At 55.1% G+C, this 20,537-nt stretch overlaps 1 non-coding gene across 1 annotated transcript; it reads left to right on the plus strand.

Moving 5' to 3' along the window:
- Positions 1-12,043: 12,043 nt before the first annotated feature.
- Positions 12,044-12,146, plus strand: LOC125352136. The gene has a single exon (XR_007211130.1). It is a non-coding gene; the product is annotated as a U6 spliceosomal RNA (small nuclear RNA).
- Positions 12,147-20,537: the final 8,391 nt, after the last annotated feature.

The raw sequence follows: 20,537 nt of genomic DNA on the forward strand, positions 1-20,537 counted from the left end.
CACGCTGAGGAAAGACCCGGGGTGGCGGAGTCAGGGTCAGACCCACGGGGAAGCGACCCCTGGCGGTTTCCTCCACACGCGTCCTGAGGAGGAAATCCGAGCGAGATGGGCAGGCATGACCAGCTCAGCAATAATACACGCCAGTGCCATGCCGTCATGTATTTTACATTAGTGGAGAGGGAGCGGCGCCAACGAGCGCTGACAACTTTCCAGATCGCGGCCCGGGAAGGGTTCTGGCTGCTCCCGCGGGAGCTGCTTGCCCTCCTCTGTCTCGGCTGCTGGCTCTGGTTCCGGAGGGGGTGTAGGACGGACGGCCAGGCATCCAGAGAACCGGGCTTGGTACCCCACAATGGCAGGAAGGGCTGGCTTGCTTGCAGGCTCCTCAACTCGGAATTCCCTTCTAGGCGAGTCACTTCTTTCTCACTTCCCAAAGGTTAGGAGGCTTTGGGGAAGACATACATCTGAAGTGATGTGAAGGCAAATAAGCCCTTTCCATAAGCCTCCGAGTGTGGGAACAGAGCCCCCCGTGGCTTTTCTTGGGAAGGGCGTGCTCCAGGCCCAGGGCTGGTAGCTGCGGAGTCCATGGGTGTTTTGCGGAGAGTGCGCTGCGGCGTGGGGCCTGAATAAACAGCAGAGGGCTCTCTGAGAAAGGCCCACGTGGAGAGCCCAGCGGGGAAGGTCCCACTGACTGTGGGCGCCAGGGAGACACCCCCCCCCCCTTTTCTCTCTGCGAGGGCAGAAGACCGTATGCCGTGTGTTGTGGAGCGACCGGCTTTGCTAGGAAGGAGCGGCAAGGACAACGGCCGAGACGCTGCCTCCCGCGGGTCCCTCAGCAGCGCACTTGGGGAGAAAAGGGACTGGGGGGAGGGGGCCTTGAGCAGGATGATGGTCTACCCAGCAAAGACGGCTCCTCTCCAAAGCCACGCCCGCCCGGAAGCCCGGGGTGCCGGCCTTATTCAGAGAGGGTCATCGCGGAGGTCATAAGGTCAGTGGCCACGCGCCCAGTGAGAATGCCGTGGTCAGAGATGAGCAAGAACCCACAAGGGAACGAGAAGTGGGGGGCGGCCATGCGGAGCCAAGGAATGCCAGCAACCAGGAAGACCTGGGGAGGGTCCCCGGACACCATCATCGGGCGAGGGTGGGAACCACAGTCACATCAAGACCGGGATCAGCTTCGAGACTCACAGAAGGGGCTCCTGGGGACGCCGGAACCCCCGTGACTGTGTCACGTGATCAAGATTGTCCACATAGCCTCAGAACAGGAGGTGAGAGAAGCAAATGCCGGGTAAACGGCAGTGGATGCCGGGGGGTCTTCCCAAATCCTGCCCCCGGCCCCTGCTTCTCGGCCGGGACCTCCCCCGGCTTCTCCTCTCCCCCCCCGCCCCCCCCACCCGGTGGCCAGGTTCATCGGGATGGGCGGGGGAAAGGCAATGTCTGAGAGGCAGCCACGTCTGGCTGGAGAAACGCAAGGCAGCTGTCGCCATGGCTACCACCGTGTCCACACGAGCGAGCGAGAGAGGAGGAGGCAGGGTGTGCCCTCGGAGGCCTTCCAGAACGGAAACCTAGCAACGCACGATGCAAAATAAGACGAAGCCTCCTTCTGTCAGTTGTACAAAACAGAAATAAAGCCGCCTCTGGTTATCTAACTCTTGGAAACAAGGCACCCTTCCTAGGAAGGAATGAGGCAGGCAAGGAAAGAAGGGGGGGGTGGAGAAAACAGGGAGGGAGGGCCTGAGGAAGGGAAGGCGGGAGAAGGGGAAATCACAATGCGATGGTCAGGCCCTGGAGGTGAGGGCCGGTTCCTTGATCCCCATTTGCGCCCACTGGTCTTAAGTCCGGGGAGCCCCACTCGGGTCTGCAGGTACAGCACCTGAGAATCCCAGCAGAGAGCCTCCGAGACTTCCCTCTTCATCAGAAAGAGGCCATCCAACCCCCAAACCATAGTGAGTTTGAGAAAGAGGGGCCACGTCCTCCACCCCCACCCCCGCCTCGTGGCACCGGCCCGCCTGCGGGGGGCCCCCACTCAGCACGCATCTCTTACTGACGGCCTGAGAGCATGGCCGACGTAACTCCGTGCTCCAAGACGCTTGGGGCTGTGCTTGCGGTACAATGACGCCCTGCCGGACGCCGACGGGCGAGGAGCTGGGCTCTCGTCTTTCCTGGGGAGGCGAGGGCAGCCCCTTCTGCTGTCCTGTGTCTGTTTTCCTCCTCCGAGACTAACACCAGCTGAAAGGCAGATGCTCCTTGGTGGACCAGACTGCACCGCCGACATGACATCTTCCCCGGGAAGAGGACTCTGACGGGCGGAGGCACGGAAGAGGGTGACAGGCTCGAGTGGGTGATACGTCCACCAGTGGAACAACAGGGCTGAGCGGGACAGTCTAGCAGGAGGTCGGGCCTGTTGGGAGGAGGCAGGGTCCACCTTTCTCATGTTCCCTCCCCTCCCCTCCTCGCCTCTCCCATGTTCCCTTCCCTCCCCTCCCCGCCTCTCCTCTCCTCTGCCTGGCCACCTCTCCCTTCTGCCTCACCACCGACTGAAAGACAGACCACCGACGACAACCTCTCAAACTGTGAGCCGGAGTAAATCCTCCTTGTCTCCATCGTTCGTGTCCGCGCCGTGAGCCTGGTTAACGCGGTAACTGCGCGTGCTGGGTGGCGTGATGCGCAGGAGCAGCAGGCGCTTGGGTAGAGAGCTGAGGTCTCCCACAGGAGGGAAGGATGGCTGGCAGTTCCTCCCGCCCGCCTGGCATGGGGCGCAGTCCAGGAAGGAGTTGTGCGCGGCTGGGCGGTGGTAGCGCCCGTGCAGAAATGAGCTGCCGGACCGCAGGGGCGTTCAAGCAGCGAAGGCCCCCCGAGGGAACTTTCCCAGTGTGGGGAGAGTGCTCTGGAGAACGGGGACCTCAGCGCCACACTGCACTGGGACCCTCCCGGGACCCCGTCAGTAGGGGCCGCCCGGCCTGGGGGGCAGCACACACCCCAATGAGGAACGCAAGATGAAGGAGCCAGCACAGCGTGGCGAGAGGCTTCGGCCTGAACAGCTCATCTCTGGGAGCTTTACTAGAGGGGGAAATGAGAGACAGAGGCGGGAAGCCTCCGGTGAAAGCAAACGGCCACCAGGCCCGGGCCCCTGGGAGAAGCCCAGGCTCTGAGTCCCGCAGGGCTGGGGAATTCCCAGACCTCTCCCTGGGGCTGGCTGGCTTTCTCACCTCAGACAATGGCCCCTGTGTGTCAACACCGAATTGGTAAGTAAACACGAGATGCAGCAAATGGGAGACACGGAGCCCTCTAGCCCTGGCTCCCGCCCAGGGCCAGCCTTCCTCCTGAGAGACAGGAGCCCGTGTTTTAAACCCCTTCCTGCCACGTGGGGATCGTCTTTTTATCACCATTGTCAAGTCCATTCAGGCAAGTGAGACCTCCTGCAAAGGGAAAAATTCCCTTGCATGAACCCAGCCATGGAACGCTTATTTTTTTCTTTTTCATAGTCTCTCATTCACCCAGGAAGCACTTGGACTTTTTGCCGTTAGGCGAAAGGTGGCGCAAACATTGAAAATGCTTCTTGGGGGCTGGGGATATGGCCTAGTGGCAAGAGTGCCTGCCTCGGATACACGAGGCCCTAGGTTCGATTCCCCAGCACCACATATGCAGAAAACGGCCAGAAGCGGCGCTGTGGCTCAAGTGGCAGAGTGCTAGCCTTGAGCGGGAAGAAGCCAGGGACAGTGCTCAGGCCCCTGAGTCCAAGGCCCAGGACTGGCAAAAAAAAGAAAATGCTTCTTGGGATGATTAGAGGGGTTGTTTTCTGTTTCCGTTCACGCCGAGACTGGCGACTTACCTTTGCCTCCGGTCCTCGCTCACCCGGGCCTCCGGGCCAACGGTGCAGAGATCTCCTACGAGGGTCAGGTCACGAAGCTGTGATCTGAAGCCTGATCCTGGCTCGGGGCCCAAAGAGTGCGGCCAAGAGCAGTGACATCATCGCCCCTCCCTCTCCTTATCTGCCCCACGCAGGTCTCAGGGAGATAAAGGACTGGAGGGGGCCCGCCGACACCACACCAGCACAAAGAATTAGTATTCAGTTACGGAAAGACAGGGTGATCAAGTTGAAACCTGGCCACGCTGCTGCGATGAAGTAGGTAAGTTATCAGTCCTTCAGAATTAGGATGAAGATATATGATTAAATTTCTGATCAACAAGCATGGCCAGAAATCTTCCCTTTAATACAAAAGCCACTTCCAAAACCAGGTTCTGGAGCAGAGAACCGGGAAGTGGCGCTGTGGCTCACGTGGTAGAGCGCTAACCTTGAGCAAAAGAAGCTCAGGGACAGCACCCAGGCCTTGAGTTCAAGTCCCAGGACTGGCAAAAACGAAACGAAGAACAGAACCAGGTGCCACCTTCTGGATGCTATGGACTTTAGGCCAAGCCTGGTCTGCTTACCTGAAAACAGGCCATGGGTCTATCTCCTGGAGTCCCAGTATGAAGACGTTAGCTAGGGAGACAGCTTCTGGCTGCTTTGTGGGGTGGAGGCAGGTTTTGTTTGCTGATCGGTGGAAAGGGTTTGTGGACACTAAGCCTCCAAGTACAAGCTACTTGTATGCCATGGGTACTGGCCTTACACTCCACTAAAGTAAATAAATTAATCTTGCTTCTGAATAGAATTAAGATCAAGTCTCACCTGGGAGAGGGTGCTGGGCAGGAAAGCGGAGTTGGTAGTGGGCATAGTGCTTGCAGACAGACAGCGGACCGAAGACCAGAATGCTGTGTTAGCGCTGCATAAGACCATTCAGAACCGGCCTGTGCAGAAAAAGATCTGTGACACACTGTCCAAAACAGCCAACAAGAAAGTAGAGCTGGAAGCCAAGCAAGTAGGCAGATCAAGCCCTGAGCTCAAACCCGAGTACCAAGAGCAACAACAACAACAAAGTGGATTCACGGTCCACTCATGTTCATACCAGTACACCTCAACTGGTTGTGGAGCAATGTTCTTGGCATCCTGGACAGAGAGAGCACAAAGTTAGAGAAAAGGGTGCCGGCAAGATGCTCCTGACACCTCCCAGGTAGAGGAGGCAAGTGCCTGGCTCTTCCAGGTGCTGTCCCTGGACCTGTGAGCCGGTCCTGCACCGTGCAGTGTGACCTGAGGTCTTGCCAGGTCTCCTGGTGATGCCTGTATGTGGTCCTATTAGAGAAAAATCGGTATGGTCCACACCTGCTATAGAAATAAAAGAGAAAAGGGGAGGGTGGATATGTTTTAATCGGGTATGTTAACTAAGCCCCAGGAACAATTAGTAGAAAGCGAGACACAGGTTCCCAGGGCATGGGCCTTGTGCTTTCCACTCCACCCATCCCTGACGGCCCCTGGATGAACAGGAAGTATGTCAGATGCCCTCAGGCTAGCTTCCAGATCAATCTCCCATTGTAGCTGAGGGAGAGAGAAGGCGGCCGAGCTGCCCTGGCCATCCAGCATTCCAGCTCCTTCCGGTGATGCTGCCCCACTGCCCCGAGGACCAGTCCCCGGCGGGCTAAAGACAACGCGCACGGGGCAGGCAGGCCGGGGGCGACCCCCCAGCCGGCCCGGCCTCTGTGTGCCCCGCAGCTCCTCGACACCCCACCCCGACCCTCGCCCCGGCGTCACGGCAATGACGTCGAGAGCGGCGGGGTCGCTGCTTCCCCAGGGTCTCCAAGACGGCTGTCACTCAGCTCGGGAGGGGACACGCGGTGAGGACTTCAGAAGCTCACCGCACCCCCGGCGTGGCTGACGTGAACTTCCCAGGCCCTGCGGACCCACAGACGCCAACCGGCCTCTCGTCCACCCAGGAGATGTGGCCGGCACCCTTCACCAGAGAAGCCCGCAGCCTGCTGCTGCCCAGGACCCCGGGAGGTCAGACCACCCCCAGCCCCAACGCACATAAAACCCGTGGCTTCCCAACTGTTTGGACTAACTCACTCTTGGTTTAACCCCAAATTTGGTTTCCCAAAATGCTTCCCTCCCCCCCCCCCCAGCCTGCGGGGAACTAAATATTGTTTACGCTGAGACTGGCTTTGAATAAATACTGTCATTCGAGACGCTTATCGTGTTCCAAATAAGCATGGAAGGGCCAGCAGCCGGCGTGGAAATGCTGCCTTATTGTTTTAAAAACAACGTGTACAGACTGTGAGGCTCCACCCCCACCTCGGCCTGAATCTGCCAAAATGGCTGGGCTGCTTTTCTTCTGCAGGTAGAGACGGAGGAGAACTGGGGGCTGCGGGCACACTGAGAGGCCAGAGGCGTGCTCCGGACACCCAGAGCAAGGGCGGGGGAGGCAGGAAGTCCCGCCTCAGCCTGGCAGGCAGCCCGTGCTGATTGGCTAAAGTAAAAGTGGGCATGAACATGGCAGTGCTGCATCCATGAAAGTCACCTGCCAGGGCAACTTCTGGTGATCCTGGAGCCAAGACCTTTGGGAAGATCCAGGTTTTGGATGGGGGTCCTCTCTAACGACAACCTCTGCGTAGAAAGCAATGGCTGCTAGCTCCGTTTGGCACCTTTTAGCTTACGTGTCAGCTTCCCATTCCTATCACAAACACCTGCCATAACCAAGTTAGGAAGAGGAAAGGTTTCTGCGGCTCTGTGGTGGAGGTCTCAGCCCATGGCTAGCCGTCTCCATTGCTCTGGACCTGTAGCAGTGGAGTCCGCTGCGGCGGGAGCGCACAGTAGAGAGGCCGCTCACCCCCCCCCCCCCCGAGGCAGACCTTCCGTTGGTGCAGACGCTGCATTGCCAGCTAATCACTTCGGGGGAGCCCCTGGAGAGGTTCCTCACCTCGGCAAGCACCTGCAGGGGGAACACACACCTACACACACCTACACACACATACAGGCACACACGCACACACACACAGCGCTCTCTTCTCTGAACCCGCCTCTCTCCCAGGAGAACCCATAATCTGTGAGGGGGTTCATGCCAAAGATGGAGGACAGCCTTGACCCTCGCCCCGACTTTCCATCAGCCACATCTGGGGAGCTCGGCCTCTTGGGTCCACCTCACGGAGGCCTCCGCAATCCAGTCCTCCGTGTGGCCGCGCGACTGCCTTCCTCCACGCTACCCACACGGAGCGGCCGTGGGCTAGCCGTGTTCTCCGCGGATGGAGACCATCTGTGCGGAGCTGGTCATTGCCCACAGCAGCCTATCTTCTGGCCTGGCCTTGAACCAGGTCCTTGAGCCAAGGTCCTGCTGTGGTCCCTGGGGCTTCATCACACCCCTTAGCACAGCGGGGTCGAATCTACCTAGAATCCTGCGTGTGGTAATCACCCATATCTCCCGCAGGCAATGGCGAATCCCTGAGAGGCCAGGATACATGGGGATCCCAAGCCGCAGAGAGCCACGGGATGCCCTGAGACTCAGACAAGGAGGCTCCGGAGCTGCCTGGGGGAATCCAAGGGTGTGCAGGCCTCTGGGGATTGGGGCCATTGAGACCCCCCTAAGGCACCCAGGAGGTGGCTGGGCTGAGCACGGCCATGTGACATCAGGAAGGACCCAGGGCTCCCTTCTCCTTCCAGGGCCCTAGCACAGAGAGGAAGCCAGGGAGCCCAGCATGTCAGAGTGTGGCGGGAGGGTCCGGCTCAGAGTAGGTAGTGAAAAGCCTGAGAACTCGCAGAACACGCGGCTGGACCAACCTGGGCTAAGCTGCACTGCACCAAGATCAGATCCTCTGGTCCAAGCGTCAGCCTGGACGGTCTTGGGCAAGACTGACCTTCCACCAGGATTGGGAAACTCCCTGGATCCGCTCCAACAAAGAGAGAAGCAGCTGCGGGAACAGACTAGGCCTGTGGACATTGGGGGTAGGCCTTTGTCCAGCAAGGATAGGGACTTTTAGGGTTTCTTGCAGCATCCTGTTCTGTTAAAGTTGCCCTGTTCCTGACTTCCCCAATATTAAAACCTATGTGCTCATTTTCTGTAACTGTATAGCCAAGATAGGGTCTCATGCTTTAGCCTGGCCAGCCTCAGACCTCAATCCTCCTACCTCCATTTCCTAAGTGGCTAGGTTATTTAAAAAAAAAAAAAAAAACAACAACTATGCATAGCACATGAGTGACTACTCAGCATTTTCTAGAACAAAGAAGGATATTGACCCAGAACCTCCTCTACCCACAGAAGTGGCCTTTTGACCTCAATTCTAAGTACATCCTGCCAGCAGTTCAAAACCTCCTGGAGAGCTTTCCAGAAGCCAGAAGCTGGGTGCCCGCTGCCCTAGACATCTCTAGCATAGCCTCTGGGGCAGGGTGGTGTTGGGTAACAGTTACACACTTACGGTAGTGATACATCTACATTTCTTGTCATACTTGTTACCCTCTTCCTCATTTTTCTCCCTCCTTCCCTCCCCCCAGCCCACCTCCCTTGCTTTCATCATTTTTTTTTCCAAACAAAAATCTTCCCCTTGATGAACATTGTCAATCTAGTCTACAATGCTTGTTAACCTTAAAAACAATTCCTTCCAGATTGGGTGATAGATACATATACGTTTCTTTTGCTTAGTGTAATCTGTCCCTTCTTTTTCTCTCATTTCTTCCCACCTCCCCACTGCCCTTGAGTTGTTTAGTTTGCTCTCATCAGTGTCCACTGCAGCTGTTGGGCCCTTTCTTCTCTATAGCACCGCCCCCCCTTTTCCACTCACTTTGTGCTCTCCTCCCAGCTTCTTTCAGATGTGCACCTGTATATGTCATATGTGCAGTAAAAAGTATAGGGTCCTTTAAGTTATCTAAGGCTAATTACGAAGAAGTCCTTTGCTTCCTTATCTTACAGCCTGGATATTGATTTATATACATATGAATTAGTGTTTGTGTTTTACTTTTTGGTGCCTTTCTTCCAAGACTGACCTTTTTTGGTCTCTCTGTGAATTGGTACCTTGGGTCCTGCTTTCTTTGTCATGTTTCTGTTATTTATTTCTAACACCCACGTATCAGGGAGACCATGTACCGTTAGTCTCTATGTTCTAGGCTTGTCTCACCCAACATGATTTGTTCTCGACATGTCCATTTCCCTGAGAATACCATTATTTTATCACTTCTAATAGCTGTATGGAATTCCCTTGTGTACAGGTACCACATTTTTTGGACCCATTCATCTGTAGTGGGGCATCTAGGTTGTTTCCATGTCTTGGCTATTGTGAACTGTGCAGTGATAAACATGGATGTGCAGGTGTCCTTGTGATATCCTGTTGTTCAGGATCGATGCCTAGCAGTGGTATGGCTGGGTCATAGGTAGGTCTATGCTGAGTTTTATTAGGAACCTCCATACTGTTCTCCAGAGTGGTTGTACTAGTTTACAATCCCACCAGCAGTGTAGAAGGGTTCCTCTTTCTCCACATCCCCTCCAGCATTTTTCGTTGCCTGAGTGTAGAGTATAGTCCATTCTGACTGGGGTAAGATGGTATCTCAGGGTTGTTTTAATTTGTGTTTCCTTTACTGCCAGGGATGTTGAAATTCTCCTCATATGTTTCTTTGCCATTTTATTTCTTCTTCTGTGCAGTCTATCTTTAGCTCCCTTGCCCATTTAATGATTGGTTTATTTGGTTTGGGAGGGATTTGTTTCTTCAGCTCTCTGTAGATGATGGATATTAGGCCTTTGTTATTTTACTGGTGAAGATCTTTTCCCAATTGGTGTCTGCCTTTCTAGTTTAGTAGCTATGTCTTTAGCTGTGCAGAAACTTTTTGTTTTGAGGTAGTCCCATTTGTCGAGTCTTTCCAATCTGTTGTGTCCCTGGGACTCTATTCAGGAAGTTCCTGCCTATGCCTATAAGCTCTAGTGTCCTTCCTACTCTGTCCTGCAGTAGTTCCAGAGTTTCAGGTCTGAGGTTAAGGTCTTTAATCCATTTTGAGTTGATGTGAGTGTGTGGTGACAAGCTAGGGTCCACTTTGAGTTTTTTGTATTTGGCTGCCCAGTTTTTCCCAGCACCAATAGTTGAAAAGGCTATGTTTTTTCCATTGTATGTCTTTGGCTCCTTTGCCAAATATCAGCTGGCTGTAAGTACGTGGTTTTATTTCTGGGTCTTCTGCCCTGTTGCGTTGGTCCTCGGGACCTGGGGCAGTGTTTGGAGCCCTGGAGGTCCCGGTGGCACAGAACTCATCAGAGATCACTGGGTGTTGAAGCCTGGCCCCAGCTTGTGCAGACGGCCCTTCTGGGGGCCAGCCAGGCACGAGACCCTATTTGAAACGAAAGGGACTGGGCAGTATAAGCTCAAGTGATAGAGTAGTTCACTAGCAAGAGACACGGCCCTGGGTCCAATCCTTCACACCACTAAATAAAAAACAGACAAAAATAAGGTTCTGCAAACCATCTGTCTACTCATCAAGCCTCTATTTCAACACGAGCTTTGAGTCAGACGCCGAGTCTGAGCAGCACAGGTTCGAGCTAGGGCGCAGGGCGGAGATCCGGCCGGCTCCTCCCTCGTAAGCAGCGGGAGCTTCGTGGAGAGCCAGAGCGGCGCTGGCAGGGCTTCCCACGCAGAAGCTCAGCTGGCAAGACATGGGACCCGATTCGCCACAGATCCCTGCCCCCTCCGCCCCATGGCGGGGGTGCCTCCAGGGGAAAGGCAGACCTCAGCCCTCCCTCCTGGAGACGCGCCCTTTTTGTAGATCACATCACATTGAGAGGCAGTGGAGTGGCCAGCAAAAACCCTAGGGAGGGAGGCCATCTTTGCCGTGAGAAGTCCAGCCATGCCTGGCCAGGCTGCTGGCTTTTTGTTTGTTCGTTTGTTTGTTTGGTCAGTGCTGGGGCTTGGGACTCAAGGCCTGACTTCTTTGCGCTCAAGGCTAGCACTCTACCACTTGAGCCACAGCGCCCCTTCTGGCTTTCCCTATATATGTGGTGCTGAGGATTCGAACCCAGGGCTTCACGTACACGAGGCGAGCCCTCTACCACTAGGCCACATCCCCAGCCCCCAGGCTGCTGTTTTGACAGAGATAGGTCATCTAGCTCAACCACAGATCCGGCCACCAGCCAACGGCACTTCGTATCCAGTGCCTACTGGGTTCCTCACTGGCTTTGCCCGCACCCTTATTCATAGGCCACACGTTTGCCTGTCGTCCGTGCCCTGTGGCCAGAGGAACGCGGCTGCTCCTGCAGTGCCTTTGGGGTCCCCTCAGGTCCCCCAGCCCCAGCCCAGGCCCGAGCCGGCCTGTGGGAATGGCTCGACCTTGCTATTTTTCCAATGAACTTCCAAAGTCACTCACTGTACAGAGAGAACTTCCGATTGCTGACATAGACTCGAGTGAGTTGGAGCGAGCTGTGACGTAAACAGACAGACAGACACATCTACGTCTGTCCACAAGATTGGAGTTCATTGAATAACGGAAGTCCCCAAGTTTCCCAGTACCACTGATTTGACTTGTATGCGTGGTCATTGGCAATCACAGGTGTTTTTGTTTTTTTTAATTTACTTCACTGTTATTATAGGTGTGATATAGAGAGGGGTCAGGTAATGAGTGCCTTTCCTTTCACTCAGCGTTCTCTGTCCCCTCGCTCTCTCCCATTCCCTCCCTCCCGTCTCCACCTGCGAGCCGTAGAGATCACTGTCCTCAATGTCCAGTGTGCTCCACTGCTGCACGCGTTCACCCTGTGTCCTGGACTTCTGTGCCCGCCCCCCCGCCCCTCCCCTCCCCTCCTGCAGATCCACAGGTGCACACACCATAGATACGGTAAAGAGCACAGAGTCATCAGAAGAGGAGTCTTTTGTTTCCATATCTTAGGAGTCCGTTTCAGCATGTGTATTATTTTATATAAATATCATCCTCTTGTGGTCTCACTGTATGTGAGTATCTAGAATGCTGTGTCATTTGTCATATCCCAGTGCATTTCAGATGTAACTTCCACATAGCAGAGAGAATGTTTCTGATCTTCACTTACCTTACTTAACATGATTTGTTCTAGTTCTGTACATTTCCTGCAAATGACATTATTTTATTCTAATGTCTGAATCACAAGTTCTTTTATTCTGATCCTAATTACTAATATTTACTCTCAGATCACTGAAAACATCCATAATCACAAAATGGCTAGGAAATGGTTGAAAAGGCGGCAGGGTGCTCCAGTAGCGCGTATACTAAAATTGGAACGATACAGAGATGATTGGCAGGGCCCCTGCGCAAGGACGCCACGCATATTCGTGAAGCGTTCCGTATTTTTGAGACACAGGATAAAAAGACAAGCGACTCCAAAAGCAATATACTTGCAAAACCGTTTGGTGTAAACCAACTGAACAACTCATGGGGGGGAGAGGGAAAAGGGGAGGGAGGGGAGGGGAATGAGGGAGGAGGTAACAAACAGTACAAGAAATGTACCCAAGGCCTAATGTATGAAACTGTAACCTCTCTGCACAGCACGTTGACAATAAAGAAAAAGGCAGCAGGGCTGTGCTGGAGACACAGCAGAGAGCTGATAAGCTTTCAAGAAGGTCTCCGCAGGGGACGAGATAGGGTTTCAGCAACTGTGGGCTCACAGAGCCCTTGGGGCCATTCAGAGCACAGAGCAGACAGTGCAAGGGCAGGTGTGGCAAGCTATGTCCGTCGCAAGTGGGTGGTGTGTGACGGACAGGACACACTGCGTGGGCTGGAGCTGAGGGAAGGCTCGTGGGGAGTGGCCACGGACGGGTCTGTGAGCCTGCCACACCTCAGGCTCAGTGGGGTCTTTCCTTTGTCACTTCAGGTGTGATGCGTAAGTACAAGCGTCTAGGGTTTCGGATGTGATCCATATAGCCACAGGTACCAAGGTTTCTTGTCACAAATAAATGACCAGTTTGTGACTCAGGGTATAGGTTTGCTGGCAGATGTGGTTGTTTACTTGGATAAACAAGATATGGAGTAATTCGGCCATGGCCCTGAAAAGGGAATAACCTGGGTCACACTGCTCCTTTACGGAGCAGTAACACAGGGCACGACATTGCCAGAAAGCTGCCATTCTGTATGGCACAGGGTAAGCCAGAGCAAGCCCAGCCCGCACTCCTCGCCAAGGACAGAAAACACAAATGGGAAGGGGAAAACTACTTACCGGTTCCCATGCTCTCCATGGGCTGGGGCTGTGTGTGTGGGGGGGTGGGGGGCTGTACCTCCTCTCTGCTGGGAGCTTCGGAGTCCCAGACAGAGGACACAGGGAGGACACATACGGGCCTTGTAGGGCTTTCTTCTCCACTGTGGACCAAGAGCAAATACAGCCAGGAACCTGAGAACACAAAGGACGCTGAGTTCAACTGTTGTCCTCGGCTTGCAAGACCACAAGGAGGGAGATGTTTCTAGGCACTCCGCGTTTCCTTACATGCTTTTTAAACCTCTCGAGACTAGGTTGTCTTCATTTCACCTTGATCACAGAAAATGTGGTGACAAAACAAAGACCTGCCCCACGACGGCTTGAGCACAGGTGGGTTTGGTCTCATGGGTGCAGCGAGCGGGTCCTTGGCCTCTCAGTCTGCAGGACAGCACGGTTGCAATGGGGCCACAGAGGAAGTGCGCTTGTGCCCACGTCCTCCTCCTCTGGCTGCATCCACTGGGAAAAGAGCAAGTCACGCGCGAGTCCTGAGCTCTGCGTTCAGTTACAGGACTCGATCTGACACGTGGAAGTTTCGAGGCGCTCACGGGGCCTGAGGAGGAAGAAGCCAGCCAGTGTGAGCACAGAATGAAGATACCACCTGGGCTCCGGTGACGGGTGAGTAAGGCAGCCGGCTCAGGCCATTGTTATGCGGAGAGAGAGATTGTATGCAAAGCTGCCTGTTGAATGACAAGAGACAGCGGAGTGTGACACTTGGAGTGTGAGCTGCGTGCGTCCAGTCTCCAGGGCGTGTTCTCTCCACACCCACGCCACGCCCTCTGTGTCTGGCGTTCGTGGCAGAGCAGGGGGCGGGGAGGGGACGGGGACAGAGGCGTCCCGGGCCGCACGCTCTGCGTAGTCTCAAAGCGTCTGCAGTCTGTGCTCTCCGGCAGTGGGCGGCTGTGCGCAGGGCCAGCTGCCGTCCGTCTGGGCTCCGGGGCCCGTGCACAGACCGGGTGACTTACCGGGAGGAGCGCGTCAGAGATCTGGAGGCTCTGCGGGCTGGGTGTGCAGCGCGGCCTGGTTCCTGGGCCCCAGCTGCGTGCAGTGTGGAGCTCTCTGTTTCACAGACAGTAGCCCTGGGATGCGGGCTCCATTCATGACCTCGTCACCTCCCAAAGGCCCGCCTCCTGATGGTATCAGGGGCTTTGGTTTCAGCCTAGCATTTGGAGGTCATGGGCCTTGCAGCTGCCCCAGATCTTGTGCCTCATGGCTCCAGGTCAGCTAAGGCCACGCACCGTGCTGCGGTCCTGCCTGGGCTGTGTTTCTGGGACAGGATTTGGGGAATCCCCAGATGGTCCCGTCATTGGTGTGAGAGGAACAAGGAGATGTGTCAGTGTCTTTCTCAGGGGCCCAGGGCAGGGGGCTCCAAGAACCACAATGTGAGTCTTGGTCACTCGCTGGCTCCAGGTGCACGTAGATTCCGGCAGGGTCTTTCTGTGGCTCTGGGAGGTGTGGAGAAGGCTGTGGTTTGGACTCCATCACAGACACCTGTGAGCCAAGAGGTTGCTGGGATATTACCTTGGGGAGATGATTTTGGCTCCATCCATCCTGGTATCCACCAACATGGCCTCTGTCCAGCTGCCCAGGGCTGAGGACAGCCAGCGGTCCATGACTGTACCCCGCCATGGAGCTAGGGCAGGTGCCATGAAAACTGGTGATGGAAGTGATCTACAACTGTCTGGTTGCATTTAGGAATGTGCTGGAAAAGCCCGTGTGTTCGTTTTCCATCTCTTTGACCAGTGCCTCAGGGAGTCGGCTTGTAAAGGAAAGAGGGAATATTCTGGCTCACGGTCCTAGAGGTTCCAGTCAGGAGGCCCAGTGGCCTGGGACTGTGGTGAGGCCAAACATCATAGAGGGAGGGCATTGCCCAGGACACTGCTCCTCTCAAAACCAGGACACGGAGGAAGACGGGGGAGGGACCTGGGTCGGACACGGAGGAAGACGGGGGAGGGACCTGGGTCTCCATATTCCTTTCAAAGCCACGCCTCCAGTGGCCTCTTTTCCTCCCACCAAACCCCATCTCCCAAAGGCTCCGCCTCCTCCCAGTGGCCCACAGGAGGGGACTGGGTCTTCCACAGTGGGCCTTTCAGAGATACCTCAGATCCAGACTACAGCTATCCCTTGAAAGCCCTACTTTAACCCTACATTGCAACAAATTAGCTATCTCGGCTACAGGTTTAGGAGGTCGGATTTTGTCCATTTGCAATTAGCAAGCATCCTTTCATTATAGCTTATTATGATGTCTGAGTACCCGTGCCCAATTTCCATGGTTTACAGCAATGGGAACCCGTGTGGGGAAGCTTTCTGGCAGGCAAACCCGTTTCCCGTCTTTAGTTACCTTCTCCGTACTGGAGGGAACACCAGGCTTAAATTTAGTGACATTCCCAGAGGTAGTCTGAGCCCTAGTTTTGCTCAAGTCCTTGGGAAAGCTTTCTCAACTGAAACATTTGAACACATTTAAAGTAAATTTGGGGGCTGGGAATGTGGCCTAGTGGTAGAGTGCTCGCCTCGTATACATGAGGCCCTGGGTTCGATTCCCCAGCGCCACATATATAGAAAACGGCCAGAAGGGGCGCTGTGGCTCAAGTGGCAGAGTGCTAGCCTTGAGCAAAAAGAAGCCAGGAACAGTGCTCAGGCCCTGAGTCCAAGGCCCAGGACTGGCAAAAAAAACAAAACAAAAATTAAAAAAATGTAAATTTGGGTTTGTGTGTTAAAAACACAGTTCATGCCATTGTGTTCTTTGACCACAAAAATGTGAGCCTGAAAACTAGCATATAAGCTGCGAGTTCCAAATTGGAGCTTCAACAAATGACTGAAATTTGGTTCTGGTGACATATATACGATTTATGTATTTGGTATACACAGTGCATTTTCTGTTTTCTCTCCTATATCTAACGATTTGTTTTTATAAGGCTAAGTTGTTGTCTTTTCTGTCACTTTATTAGCATATGTTAGTTGTGCATAGGGGTATGAATCCCTAAACAAATCCTGTAACATATTCTTGTCCTTTGTTTTTAGGAACGAGATGACACACGGGGGCGAGTGCACACCACGGTAGCTGAGGAGTCCCATCCCCAGATGTCTCAAACTGTTGAACTGACTGACCTGCAGCTCAAAGAGAGGCCCGGACTGCCCCTGGCCGGCTACCACCCCCCCAGGTGACACCCCACTGTCCACACTGGCTGAGGGAGATGGCGGGCCTAAAACAGCCTGCCTCCGCAACCAGCGAGAGGTCTAGAAGGGGGCGGGAGAGCAGCCTGGGCCAGGAGGAGGTGCCAGCCCCGGTGCCAGCAGGCTCCTGAGCTGCTGTTTGCTTTAGGCCGGAATCAGTTCCTCACCAAACTGGATTGAAAGCCCACCCACAGGACGGCTCTTCCCACAGCGGCCAGTCCTGGAGCTGCAGCAGCAAGATGAGCCTCACCGCCACAGCTGGCAAGGCTAGGGGAGCTGAGAGGCCAAGGGTGCACCTGCCCCCCACCCCCCAGCCCCCACTCCCGTCACAACTACCTGGGTCCTGGTGGTGACTGTGGCACCTAGCAATGACTGCGGTCAAATGCACACGTGACTCCAAGGTGTATAAATACCAGTGCTGGGCAGCTTTGACCTTTTACTTAAAAATATTCGCCCTTGGGCTGGGGATATGGCCTAGTGGCAAGAGTGCTTGCCTCATATACATGAGGCCCTGGGTTCAATTCCCCAGCACCACATATACAGAAAATGGCCAGAAGCGGCGCTGTGGCTCAAGTGGCAGAGTGCTAGCCTTGAGCAAAGAGAAGCCAGGGACAGTGCTCAGGCCCTGAGCCTAAGCCCCAGGACTGGCAAAAAAAAAAAAAAAAAAAAAATATTCACCCTGGCGAGTAACCGCTTTGCTCTTCACATTTCTGCTTATAGAAATTCTCCAACGAGAACAAGACTCCACCAGCAAGCTTGCCAGAATGCCTGGTTTCCTAACCCCCTGGTTTCTAGCAGAGGCAGGCTGGACTGCGGGGCCCAGCGAAGAGGCGAAGGCAGGCCACGTGCACCAAGTCACAGGCTCTGTTCCCTTGGGCCTCAACAGAAGTCCAGGGAAAGGGAACAAGCTGAACAAGAAATGCACTCACCGCCTCACGTATGAACCTGTAACCCCTCTGTAAGTCACTTTGACAATAAAAGGGAGGGGGGAAGTCTAAGAAAGAAAGACTAAGAAGGGAGAGCTCTGAACTCCTGCTGTCTCCTGGGCTTTGCGGGAGAACACCGCTGTTTCACAGGCAGAGGTCCTAGGTTCTGTCCCTCGCACTGAGAAAAGCAGAGGCTTCGAGACTGAAACAGGAATAAGCCCTTAGCTCGTCTTGCTTAGTCACTTGCTGCCGTTGACATTAAGTCACCAGCTTCAGACGTCACAAAGCTGAGCAATGCGTTATGAATCTCACTAGCGCTGAGGTAAACACGGGCCACCATGATAATGGTGGCCTGGGTTCCTTCTCGGAGACTGAAAGCCGCTTTTATTGAAACGGCAGCTATTGGCTTGGCCTCGTGTGGAAGAAAAACGTCACGGCTGAAAACGCCATTAAATCAGGTGCAGTGCATCCTGGGAAGAGGGAACGATGCACAACCCACCTCCCTCACCACCTGCTTCTTGTTCAGTTAGGACCCCGACCCCTTCCTCCAGGAGGCAGATTTGAGGCTTCTGACTCGTGAGTCCGCTTTTTTTTTTCTTTTTGCTAAACTCATCAGTACGGACTGGCACGCTGGATGGCGGGTGGAATGGAACTAGCTGGGGACCGACGGGAACTTGAGCGTGTCAAGTTTTTGAAGGAGGTTGATCTCTGTGTCTTCCATCTTTCTCTCTGAGTTCATGATGACAGCCCGGGGCTCAGGTACGACGCCTTCTTCTTTACGGTGCTGAGCTCCATGGGGGAAGGGATGGCGGATGCAGGACCTCGCGTGAGTGTCAGCTCAGTCAGGGCACAGAACACTCCCAGCAGCCCCGAGGGCCGCTTGTGACCCTTGCCTGCCCGTGATCCTATCCTCCGCACCTTTTGCAGGATCTCGCGTGGAGTCCTACAGTACAGCGTATCGCTTTGTTCCCGGGGCCTCTGCTGAGAGAAGTGCGTTTCATTTCACCCATGGATGCCGGCTTCTCTGCTCAAGGGCAACTGACAGCCCTTTGGGCGGAGAGCCGAGGCTGGGCAGACGCTTGGGCGGGAGATGGTGCGGTTCTGGGAGATTCCAGGAGTTGGCCGCTGACAGGAGGCCGTGGCGGTTTCCAGAGCAGACGCTCCAGTTCTCCCTCCTGCTTTGCCTCCTTGCGGGCGCTCGGGGTTCCATCCTCACTCAGCCGTTCTGGTTTGCCGCAGTGTCTCGTTGCCGCTGCAATCTGTGCTTCTGCGATGACGTCAGCCTCTTTTCATGGACTTCCTCGCCGTCCGCTCCTCCTCGTCGGTAACGGCTCTGTGGGGCCACGGGCTAAGCCGCCGACGGGGGAGAGCGGAGGACATGTGCAGAGCAGCCCACTGTGCCTGCACCATCTCGAGGCCTGGCTCGGCAGGACGCGGCAGGACCCCGGCGTCTGTGAAGGCACTGAGTGCTGCCCGCGCCCGCAGGTGTGGTGTGCGGTACATAAAAGTCCCCTCGCCAGCCACGTCGGCAGATGCGGGTCTACACCGCCGCCTCTTCCTGTTGGGTGCAATGGGGTCGCGCACAGCTGCACGCTTAGAACTATCCAGAATCATCCGCTCCCCGCTGCTAGGCCAGGGGAGGAGAGCTATCCACCTCACCACCCTCAGATGGCGGTGAGTTCTGGCTGCAGGCACGGGGGAACTCGGTGCCCTGGTGTGGCCCCTGCACTCGGCGGCGAACGCGGAGGCCGCGCCGCGTCGCGGAGCAGGCCCAGGCCCCCTCTCCCCGCATCGGAGGGGAGACGCCCGCTTGAACGCCGCCTCCCGGGACCACCGCCCTGGGGGCAGCCGGGGGACGGCCGATGGGACTCACGCCACCGACCCCGACGCCACACGTGGACTACGCAATTTGTGCCGCAGCAGCACCGCAGTGGCCCTGCTCCCTCAGCGTGACCCTGGGGACTGGCTCCTCCCTGCTCTGAACTCACTGAGGAGAGCCACGGCAAAGATCCTGAAACCCTTGGGCTCTCTCTGGCTCTCTCCGCCTCCTCCCTCCTTCCAAGTCATTCTGTCTGTCTGACCGCTGCCCCTCCCTCCTGTTCCTTCAGGGCATGCTGCCATCTTCATGTTGAAGTCTGTAACACATAGCTTCTGTGGCCTCAACTGTGTTCCACACGTGTGTGCCACACACCTCACCCCGCCTCTAACTTTATCCCATGCGGGGCTCTCCAGGCTGCGGCCATCTTGGAACAAACTAGGCAAGGGGTCAGACAAGGCCCACCAAGACATCAAGAGGCATCAACAGGCTTCCTGGGCGAGAAACATTTGGCCTCGTATCTACTAAATCCCCTCAGCCCAGCCTCCCCCGGGACTGCTCTAGAGAGCCCAGGGCCAACCGTGAGAGAAGCAAGTGTGACAGGAGCAAGGGGGCGGTTGCCTAGCAACACCCAGCCAGGCCAAGCCAGGCCTCATGGAGCCATTGTGACATAGTCTCCAGACCTGTTTTGGCCACTGCTCGCGTCCTGGTCAGCCCTGCATAAAATACCAGGGTGGACTTCACTTGCACGTTCCCAGGCCCCCTGGCCTCTGGGGACTTCTCCGCCCTCCGCATCCCCAGCGCTTGGGGCTCTGATTCCTGACCACTCCCTATTGGGCAGGGCGCTTGTGTCCCCTCCACCGCACCCCCTTGTGGTCTCCGCTTGGCTCTCTTGTCCTCAGCGGGGCCAGCTTTCCCAGCCCATGTCCCAGGTGGCCGTGTCCTATGCGACCGTGTACCCAGGCAGCTGCCCACTGAGACCTCACAGCATTTGTGCCTTCGGAATGGGTTTGGGAAGCGCCATTCCAGAGAGGGTGCTACCTGTAAGCCATTTCCCGAATCTCTGTCAAAAGGCAAAAACACACAAGTTAGTTTAAAAATCTTAACTGGCTTTATTTCCCATTCTAGAAGCTGGTAATACTTCAAGGCTTAGCAGAGCAAATGTCCCAATGCGCCCAACAAAAGAGCTTGGTTCGTGGGTAGAAAAGGTCCAAGGAAGAAAGCAAAACAATGATGAAAAAGGTGGTATGGAATTTGTTATTCCAAAGTTAACTTTCCTTGTAAGACAGGACAGGGATCTAGAACAATAGGAAAATAACTGATTAGCTAACAACAAGTTACTTCTGGTTGGTGTTTTTGTGTAAGGCATAAAGCAGAGAGAACTTCATCATTGTGCCAGTTGAAACTGGCCCGGGAGGTTCAGTCCTGACGACCGAGCACTTTCGTTGTTCATCTTTGTTAATTTCAGAAGTAAACCAGCCTCCAACTGAAGCTTCTCGAGGGGTCGATGAGTGTCCATTCTCAGGCCTGAAAGTATTTCCATGTCCATTAATACTCTTCACCAGAGAGCACAACTTTCCT

Source organism: Perognathus longimembris, chromosome 5 (assembly GCF_023159225.1).
Source record: "Perognathus longimembris pacificus isolate PPM17 chromosome 5, ASM2315922v1, whole genome shotgun sequence".
NCBI lineage: Eukaryota > Metazoa > Chordata > Mammalia > Rodentia > Heteromyidae > Perognathus > Perognathus longimembris.